This window comes from Arachis ipaensis, chromosome B9 (assembly GCF_059453495.1).
Source record: "Arachis ipaensis isolate K30076 ecotype BB chromosome B9, ASM5945349v1, whole genome shotgun sequence".
NCBI classification, from domain to species: Eukaryota; Viridiplantae; Streptophyta; class Magnoliopsida; order Fabales; family Fabaceae; genus Arachis; species Arachis ipaensis.
In genome coordinates this window covers 124742126-124752445 of record NC_142444.1, presented here as the reverse complement: position 1 = coordinate 124752445, position 10320 = coordinate 124742126, and the positions used below count along the sequence as shown (strand labels likewise).

At 35.0% G+C, this 10320-nt stretch overlaps 1 pseudogene; it reads left to right on the top strand.

Moving 5' to 3' along the window:
• Positions 1-3187: 3187 nt before the first annotated feature.
• On the top strand, positions 3188-3667 carry LOC148546204 (secreted RxLR effector protein 161 pseudogene; annotated as a pseudogene).
• The last annotated feature ends 6653 nt before the right edge of the window (positions 3668-10320 follow it).

Here is a 10320-nt window from a genome sequence, read left to right as displayed (position 1 = left end):
AGAACTTGTTGCTGAAAATAAAAGGCTAAATGAAATAATTAAAAGATTGAATAGTGATTTAGCAAAATTTGTTCACAGTTTTAGTAACTTGGATAAATTACTTACCAATCAAAGACAATTGTTTGAAAAATCTGCTTAGGCTATGTGACAAAAGAGAGTGTAGTTTTTGAAAATTCTTCTACAAAATTTATGGCTTCTTCTTCAAAAATAAAACCCACTTTCAATAAATCTAGTCTTGGATATGTTTCCACCTATGAAGATGAATTTGAAAAGCCTCATTTTGATGAAACTGCATCATCTTCAAGAACCGAACCTATCCCAAATAAGTCGGGTCTGGCCTATGTCTCAAACAATGAGGTTGCTTTAAAAAAACTACAGTTTCACAAAAGAACCTCCTATTCAAGAAACCCATATGCTTTCAAAAATTTCGGTTTGAGTGCATTTGAAAAAAGGGATGCTAATAATAAAAATAAATTTGTCAAAAGAAATACATCTTTTTCAAAAACCAAAAAACCTCACTCTTTTGATCATTTCTAGCATCAAAACTTAAATCAATTTTAGCAACATGCACTAGAAAATCATTGTTTTAATTGTAAAAAAATTAGTCACTCTTTCTCCCAATGCTTCATTGAAAAAAGAAGAGTAGAAGACTAAACTTACAATGCTGTTTGTGAATTTAATGCACTTGGGCAAACCTAGATAGATTAACTTCAAAAGATCCAAACAAATTTGGATACCTAAGGTTACTTAAGAGTGTATGCAGATTTGCCTAGCATCCAAAAAGAAGAAAGACATGTGGTACTTTGGTAGCGGATGCTCTAGGCACATGATGGGAAGGTCAACATTCTTCATCAAACTCAACAAGTATTATAGAGGGTTTGTGACCTTTGGAGATGATGGTAAGGGTAAAATTATAGCTGTTGAAAAAGTAGGTAAAAATTATTTTACCTTTATTGATGATGTCATTTTGGTTGATGGATTGAGGCATAATCTTTTGAGTATTAATCAATTGTGTGATTTGGGTTACTTGGTAATATTCAAAAAATTAGAATGCTGAGTGGTGAGTGAAAAGTCTAATGAGGTACTCTTTGTTGTAAATTGGTGTGATAATGTGTATGGCCTCACTCTTGATGAATTAAAGATCAAAATATAGCTTGTTTTCATTCTAAAGAATCTGAAAAGTGGCTATGGCACAAAAGATTGGGCCATGCAAGCATGTTTCAAATAAATAAGCTGGTTAAAAAAGATTTAGTAAGAGGCCTTCTTTTGATAAAATTTGACAAAGATATCACCTGTGATACATGTCAAATGGGAAAACAAACAAAAAGTTTATTTAAATCAAAGACATCTCTACTAAACGACCACTTGAAATGCTATATATAGATCTATTTGGTCCAATAAGAACTCAAAATTTAGGTGGTAAACATTATAGTTTGGTGATTGTGGATGACTACACAAGATTTGGTTGGGTTTTGTTTCTTGCTCATAAAAATGATGCATTTGCGGATTTTGAAATTTTCAGCAAAAGAATTCAAAATGAAAAAGATTTAAAGATTGTTTCTATTAGAAGTGATCATGGCAAAGAATTTGAAAATTAATCTTTTGAATCTTTTTGTGGGAAATTTGGAATATCACAAAATTTCTCTTGCCCAAGAACACCACAACAAAATGGTGTTGTGGAAAGAAGAAATAGAAGCATACAAGAAATGGCAAGAGCTATGCTATGTGAAAGTGATGTTCCAAAATTTTTTTGGGCTGAAGCTGTTAATACCGCTTGCTACATTTTAAATAGAACAATCATTAGAAAATTTTTGAAGAAAACCCCTTATGAACTTTGGAAAGGTCACCCACCAAATTTGAATTATCTACATATCTTTGGATGCAAATATTTTATTTTGGATAACAAAAAATTTAGAAAAATTTGATCCAAAAGCATATGAGTGTTTGTTTGTAGGATATTCCACAACTAGCAAAGCTTATAGAGTTTATTATCAAGAAGCTAGAATCATTGAGGAGTCCATACACGTTACCTTTTATAACACTAACTTGGTTCAAAGTGTTTTGAAAGATTGTGATGTAGGAACTCAAGTTGAAGGCAATAAAGGAGAAGCCTAAAATCAAGAAAAAGAAAATTCTGGGCTACCTGAATTTGAAATTACTACTATAGGAGATTCTGCAGGAGACAATTCTGTTTTGTCTCCTGAAACAGGCAAAATCCCTAAAAATACATGTTCCATAGATCCCACCTTAACTGAATCTATTTCTAAGTCCACCAGACCACGTGAATAGAGATTTCTGAAGAACTATCCTCAAGAATTTGTCATTGGAGATGTCTCTCAAGGTGTCAAAACTCGATCCTCCACTACAAAAAACAAATGAAGAATCAAACCTAGCTTTTCTATCCCAAATTGAGCCACAAAACATCAAGGAAGCACTTGATGACCCATCTTGGGTAAAGGCTATGGAGGAAGAGCTTCATGAATTTGAAAAGAATCAAGTTTGGACATTTGTTCCAAAGCCAAATAGAAAGAAAGTGACCGGCACCAAGTGGAACTTCAGGAACAAGTTGGGTGAAGATGGAAGCATAGCTAGAAACAAAGTAAGATTGGTGGCACAAGGATATGATCAAGAGGAAGGAATAGACTTTGATGAATTCTTTGTCCCTGTTGCTCAAATGGAAGCCATAAGACTTCTTCTTGCCTATGCTGCTTATTATGGTTTTAAATTATTTCAAATAGATGTGAAATATGTATTTTTAAATGGAGTAATAGATAGATAAGTGTATGTGGCTCAGCCACCTGGTTTTGAAATCAAAGAGCTTCCAAATCATGTTTTCAAACTTTCAAAAGCTCTTTATAGTCTAAGACAAGCTCCTAGAGCGTGGTATGAAAGACTTAGTTAATTCCTTTTGAAAAATGAATTTCAAAGAGGCACCATAGACACTACTCTGTTTATTAAAAATTCTAATGATTCCTTCATTTTAGTCCAAATTTATGTTGATGACATCATTTTTAGTTCAGCTAATGAAATCCTTTGTGCTGAATTTGAAAAACTCATGACAAATGAATTTGGTATGAGTATGATGGGTGAACTTAATTTCTTCCTTAGGCTTCAAATAAAGTAAACTGAAAATTGAATTTTTATTCATCAAGAGAAGTATGCCAAGGAATTAGTTAAGAAATTCGGGATGGAAAATGCCAAATCCATGGGAACACCCATGCACCCTAACTCTAAGTTAGAAAATGGTGATACTGAGAAAGATGTAGATAAAACTAGGTATATAGGAATGATTGGTTCTCTTATGTACTTAACATCCTCTAGATCCGATATTGTACAAAGTGTTGGAATTTGCTCTAGATTTCAATCACAACCGAATGAATCACATCTTTTTGTAGTTAAAAGGATCATTAGATATGTTCATGGCACATCTAATTTTGGTTTATGGTACCCCAAGACTAATGAATTTTCTGCAGTTGGTTATTATGATGCAGACTTTGCCAGAGACAGAGTAGATAGAAGAAGTACGTCAGGCATATGTTGTTTTCTTGGAAGGTCTTTGAATATCTGGTCTAGGAAGAAGCAGTCTACGGTGGCATTATCCACTACCGAGGCTAAGTATATTGCTGCCTCCTCATGTTGTTCTCAACTTCTTTGGTTGAAAACTTAACTTGCTGATTACAAATTAAATGCTGAAAATATTTCCTTGTTGTGTGACAACATGAGTGCTATAAATATTTCCAAAAATCCAGTTTTGTACTCAAGAACTAAACATATTGAAGACTTGAAGTGAGATTTCACTCAATAAGGGAACATGTTCAAAAAGGGAATATTAGCATTCAATTTGTTAAATCAAAAGATCAATTAGCTGATATCTTCACCAAACCTTTGGCTGAGGACATATTTGTAAACTAAGAACTAATCTAGCCATTCTGAGTTATGATTCCTTATTTGAGCCTTGCTGATGTGTTTGTTAAAGTTTTGTCTCTCACGTTGGAATGAGACAATTCTGGACAAGTGAAGAACCATATTACTGAATCTCTCTAGGTTCAATGGCGAGCTCTGGATCATCTGGGATAACCTTTAAATTCTGAGTTTGTGCAGTCTATTGTGTTTCCTTAAACACTATCTTTCTTAGGCCTAATGGGTGTTACATCATACATATGGGTTTTTATGTTGTCTTCTTGTGTGAAAGGTTTTGTTTTTTAAAAATTTGCTTTATTTTACCTATTATATTATTTTAAACAAGTTTACTTTTACTTTATTTTATTTTTAAAATAAAATCAAATTCAAAACTTTTCATTGTGATGTCAAGTCTTTTTAAGGTATAGTCATAGGTGAAGCAGTTGCATGTTTTCAAGAAACCTCTTTCTTGTAGCAGTTTCCAAACCTCTCTCTTCATAACTCCCTCTAACATCCCTTCGGTTTCTCCCCCACTATCATTGATGTGAGAATTTATACCGGTTCAAAATTTAACAAAATAATTTCGTTGTGAGCATAGCCCAAACCGACAATTGATCCTCAAATCAAAGTTTAATTTTTGGTTGTCACAAGTCCAACCCAATAAAAGTAATCGAGAGTATTAGTCCCAGGTCATTCTCCCTAGAAATCGCAATCGAGTGCTCAATTATTGGTTATGAGTTTCACGGGGGTTGGGTTGATAAGGCAAGAAATTAAAAAGACAAGAAACGTAAATCAAACAACTAAATATAACAAGTACTAAAAAGAGGCATTCATGGCAAGGATTGAGAATTAAGGCTTTTTATCCTAATCATTAATTATCATATAATGATTAACAAGAGCTAATCCTATTTAGTCATCTCCAATATAGGAAGAAGGTATAATGTTATCTTCACATTGAGAGAAAGTCAATTAGGACTAGTTAATCTCAATCCAAAAGTCCTAATCAATTTACTAATTGAATTAGCAAGAGATTAGAGTCAATAGAAATAATATTAACTAACAACTCTAGATCACCAATCTAAATTGGGTATTGATGACTCAAGATTGCCTAATTTCTCTTTCCAAGCCAAGAATGCTAAAAAAGCTACTCTATCATCCAACTAAGTATTTTGTTAAACACTTGGTAGGCATAAAAGGAAAGCATCATAAAATTGCAAGAATAATAAAATCTACTACTACCCAATACAAGAAATCAACAACAACAACTAAAGAAAGCAAAATTAACATGAAATACCTCAAATTGCATTAAAGGAAATTGAAATTGACAAGAGTGTTCATAACATAAAAATAGGCATAAAAGAGAAATTAACAAGAGGAACTAAGAAAATTAAAGCAAATCAACAAGGAAAAGTAAAGGAAACTAAATAAAAACAAGTAATTAAATCTAAATCTAAGATAAAAATAAACTAAGAACCCTAATTTCTAAAGAGAAGAGGGAGCTTCTCTCTCTAGAACTAACTTAAGGCATGCTTCCTACACTAACTAATTGCTCCCCCCTTGACCCATCTTGAGTTCTGCATCAAATAGTCTCAGAAATAAGTTGGACTTGGGCCTGGAAAGCTCAGAAATCGCCCCCAGCGAATTCACTTTAAGTGAGTCACATGTCGCTCGTCACGCTTGCGCGTGGATGATGCGTACGCATCGCTGGCAAATTTCCACCTCACGCGTACGCGTAGGTGATGCGTGCGCGTGGCCATGAATCTCTTTTTCACGCGTACGTGTGGGTGACGCGTTTGCATGGCCTTCAATTCTCCAAATGCTCATTTCTTCATGAATTCTCCACTTTGCATGCTTTTCTCTTTACTTCTACCATCCAATACTCTCCTTATGAACCTGAAATCACTCAACAAACATATCAAGGCATCAAATGGAATTAAAGTGAATTAAATTTAGCTATTTAAAGGTCTAAAAAGCATGTTTTCACTCTTAAGCACAGAATTAGGGAGAATTACAAAACCATGCTATTTCATTGAATAAATGTGAAATAAGTTGATAAAATCCCCTAAATTAAGCACAAGATAAACCACAAAAATGGGGTTTATCAAACCTCTCCATACTTAAACTAAGCATGTCCTCATGCTAAACTCAAGAAAGAGACGAAGGGTATCAACATTTATTCAATGCAAACTATCTAAATGCAACCTATCTACATGCAATCTATCTATATGCATGCAACTACTTGGTCAAAATAAATCAATTCTCAAGAAGCATATATGAACACAAGGGCTAAAGAAATAGCAATCAAATCAAACCCACAATTGAATTGAGTTATTGAAAATATTTTAACAACTTGCAAGAAAGGAGATAATCATAGGTGAAAACATGTAATTGAGCAGTCGAACCCTCACCTGATGTGTATCCGCTCTAGTCGCTCAAGTGTATAGGGTTGATCCACTCAATCCTTCCCTAATCATTCTTTCTAAGATTTGTTTTTCATCTAACAATCAACAATTGTTCAATGCATGCATACATTTATCATGAGGACTTATCTTTAGGTTGTAATGGGGCTAGGGTCAAGGTAGGATTGTATTTGGTCAAGTGGACTAGAATTTGAATCTTTGATTAACTTAAACTTCTCTCCTAACCTATGACAACCTCTACAATTTAAAGCAAACCTAACTACCAATTCTTCACTTTTTCACACACGCATGCATTCTTTTCCCTTCACATCCCATATGCATTGATTATTATTACTTTACTTTGGGTATTTTGTCCCCTTTTATTGGTTCCTTTTTCTTTTTCTTCTCTTCATATATATATATATATATTCTACATTTTTTTTCTTTTATTTATTTTTTTCTATTTTTTTCTTTTTCTTTTTGATGAATTATATACAAAGGTACCAATGCATATGGTTTAAATATTTAATGCATGAGTATGTACCCAATTCCCAAAATTTTTAACAAAAATACAAAAATACACTTTTATCTCTACCCAGTGTTCCTAACTCTCCCACAATCAAATGATAAACACTCTCACTAGCCTAAGCTAATCAAAGATCCAAACAAGGGACATTTATTGTTTTTCGCTTTAAGGCTTGTAATGTGCTAAAATTAAGAACAAATGGATTTAGCATAGGCTCAATGTTGGCTAACAATGGAAGATAAAAGGGTAAGGCTATTTGGGTAAGTGAGCTATTTGAAACGATGGCCTCAATCATATAAGTGCATTCATACACAAAATAATGGACATAAAGAATCAAACAAATAAAAAATTACAATCATAGAAAGAGAATAATACACACAAGAATAAAAATAGTGGTTATATGATGTAACCACACAATTAGGCTCAAAACTCACATGCTTATATGTTCTTAGATAAAAAAATATGTTCCACAATGTATAGTTAAAGCAAGTTTAAAATTTTTTTTTCAAATCAATTGGGGTGCCTATAGATAAATTTCTTGAAAAATTGCATTATTTTGACTAAACTTATTATATATACCCTAAATGATATGTTGTGATTGTGAAAAGTTAAAAATCCTTAGTTTATTCCCTATTTTCAACCAAATTAATTCTCATATGCAACGGAATAAACTAAGCTTAATTATGCGCATTTTTCCAATCACAACTAATAAACTAAAAAGTATCCAAAATAACTAATATATATAAAAGTGCAATAAAGTAAAAATGTGCAAGTACTGAAAATAAAACAAAATAAAGCAAAATAAAATAAGAGTTTGAAATGGGTCATCAAATGGAATCCGCCGATGACGGTGAGCTCCCCACACTTAAATGTCAGCATCATCCTCAATGCTTCCTCAATCAAGTCAGGTGACAGGGGTCAACGTCTGTAGCTGGTTGAGGCTGTGGCTCCACAAGAGTCTGCTGCTTAGCAAGAGCCTGAGTCTCTGTGGGGGCCTGAGTCTGTGTAGGAGCCTTTGCCTGCTGAGCTTCCTTCTCCTGAGCCTCCTCCTCCACCTCAGACTGGTCGGAAGGAGTATCGGGCTCAGAGGGAATGTCGATGCCCAATGCTGCTATCATCCGTCTCAGGTGCTGATAACACCGCTTATTGCGATGTTCTATCTAGTCCATGCGCTCGAAGAAGTGCTGCACAAGATGGTAGGTCGGCTGGGATGATGATGATCGTGCTATCGAGGGTCCTGCTGCTGCTGAAGAAGAAGCTTGCTCAGATGCTGCTGCTATGGCAGCTCGGTCTCTATGTTGGGTTACTGGTCGGTCACCAACCCAAGTTCCCCAAGGAATAACTTTTTCCTTGCCGTGGACTGCTAGTGGTGACTCATCTTCTAGTAGCCAAGGTACCCCAGCCCGATGAGCGAGCTGCGTGACCAAACACAGAAATGAAAGGTTGCCCCTGATATGGGTCCGCCACATGAATCGTCTGATGAGTTGGGGAAGGTACAGCTCCTTCCCCTCGAGGACGCACCAGATCAGGACAAGCATATCAACCATAATCTCTGTGAAGTGAGTGCTAGGCATGACATAATGGGACAGGATCTGCTACCACACTTTAGCCTCCTTCGTCAGATAATCAAACTTCATGTCCTTGGGATTCACTTTAGAGGAACCCATCTCCCAAGGGACATTAGGCTGGGCAACCACACTATGTAGTGCATCATAATCAAAGGTTATGCTGTGCAACTCCTCCTCAGCCCTGTGGAAAGCATCCTTATCACTGATTTTAAGATGACAGTGGAGGATCTCCTCAATATCCACCTCTGTGACCATGACCTGCCTGTCTCTGAGGTGAACTGAGTCAAGGGTCACTCTGAAGAAAATGTAATAGAACTCTTGGACCCAGGACTCATTCACTCTCGCTAGCTCTCTGTCTAGGAAGGCCCAGCCCCTCTCCTCAATCCGGCGCTCAGTATACTGCCTCAGATCGGAGGGGATAACTAGCTTCTTCTCCAGAATGAACTTTCACTCCTCAAAGTGCAGAAATCAGAGCTCACAATATAGATTGGTAAACTTCTCTGAGTTGGTAGGAGGCGTGGCTTGATCCGCCTTCTCCTTCTCAGAGAGATGCTTCTCAGATAGACCAGAGATCGCTGGCTCAGTAGATGGCCGCGACCTCTTCCTTTTACTGGAGGTGGCCTTGGCTTTCCCTTTATCTCTGTCAGACATCCTAAAAATAGAAATTACACGATACAGAATATTAAGCAAAGCAGAGGAATGGGAAGCAAGTATATAAACAACAGACAGAAAACAAGAAACAGAAGGGTATTGAGGTACATTCATAAAGTGAGCCAAAGAAATAAATTCTTGGAATGCAAGAAAAATAGAATTCATACATCAATCAGAAACACAATCCAAGAATTCATGCAATAATAGTAAAGATGCTTGTTTGTTAAGAAACAACAATTATCATGCCCAAAAGAATATAAAAGAGTTAGTTTGAAAAACTAAAAGAAAAGTTAGAAAGTCAATTAAGTCAAAAGTTAGAAAAGCGGGTTAAAAATCAGTGGCATGATAATTATTGAACTTAACCAAAAACAGGATCAAAAAAATTTTCAAAACAAGCATGCTCACATTCATGAAGACGATGCAAGTCATTGATAATGAAATATGTTTGCACTATAAACACAAAAAAGGGTGAGATCATCATCAATGAGGTTGGTCACTAATTTTGTAAAGATTGGTGTAAAAGAATTGAAATATGCACTTGGTGTAACCAAAAGAGGGTTGAAAATAATTTTTATTTTAAAAGGTTTACACCAGTGGAAAGCACCAATTATTTCAAACATAAGAACCCAATTAAAAGGAGACAAGTTCAAGTTAAATGGCAAAATTACGGAAATAGCTTCATTGGTTAAAGAAGGTGGAAATTGAACTTAAACCAAGAAGCTGAAAAGGTTTTGACTTAAACTTGAAAGATTGAAAGCACAAAAGAGATTCGCATTGACTTGGTTAATCAAGGTCCTATTTAACACAGAAATCCATCAAATAGTTCCTTAATTCTGTCAATCACAAATCAACTGAAAAGGGAACCAAAAGAAATATGGAAAGGCAAGCCAATCAACCCATGAATTGAGTTTGGTATAAGCCAAATGAGTCTCAAATAAAAAATTACCAAATTCAATTCATAAGTTGTAAGTTAAAAATAGAACAATTTCCAGAAAATTTTGGCAGCAATCCGGCAAAAATTTGAGCGTTCTCGGATAAACAAATAGCAAAATCAATAATCCATATGAATCCAATATATATCAACAGCATGAAGAACAAGAAATTCATATGAATCAGCCATCAATATACAGAATTAGTACAACAGCAATCATTCAGCTTATATGAATTCAAAATAACTCAACCGTAAGCATAATGCATGAATTCATAGAAACTGAAGTGGTAAACTAAATTGAGCAGCACATAAGCATCAACTAAAATATGTGTATCAACAAAAACA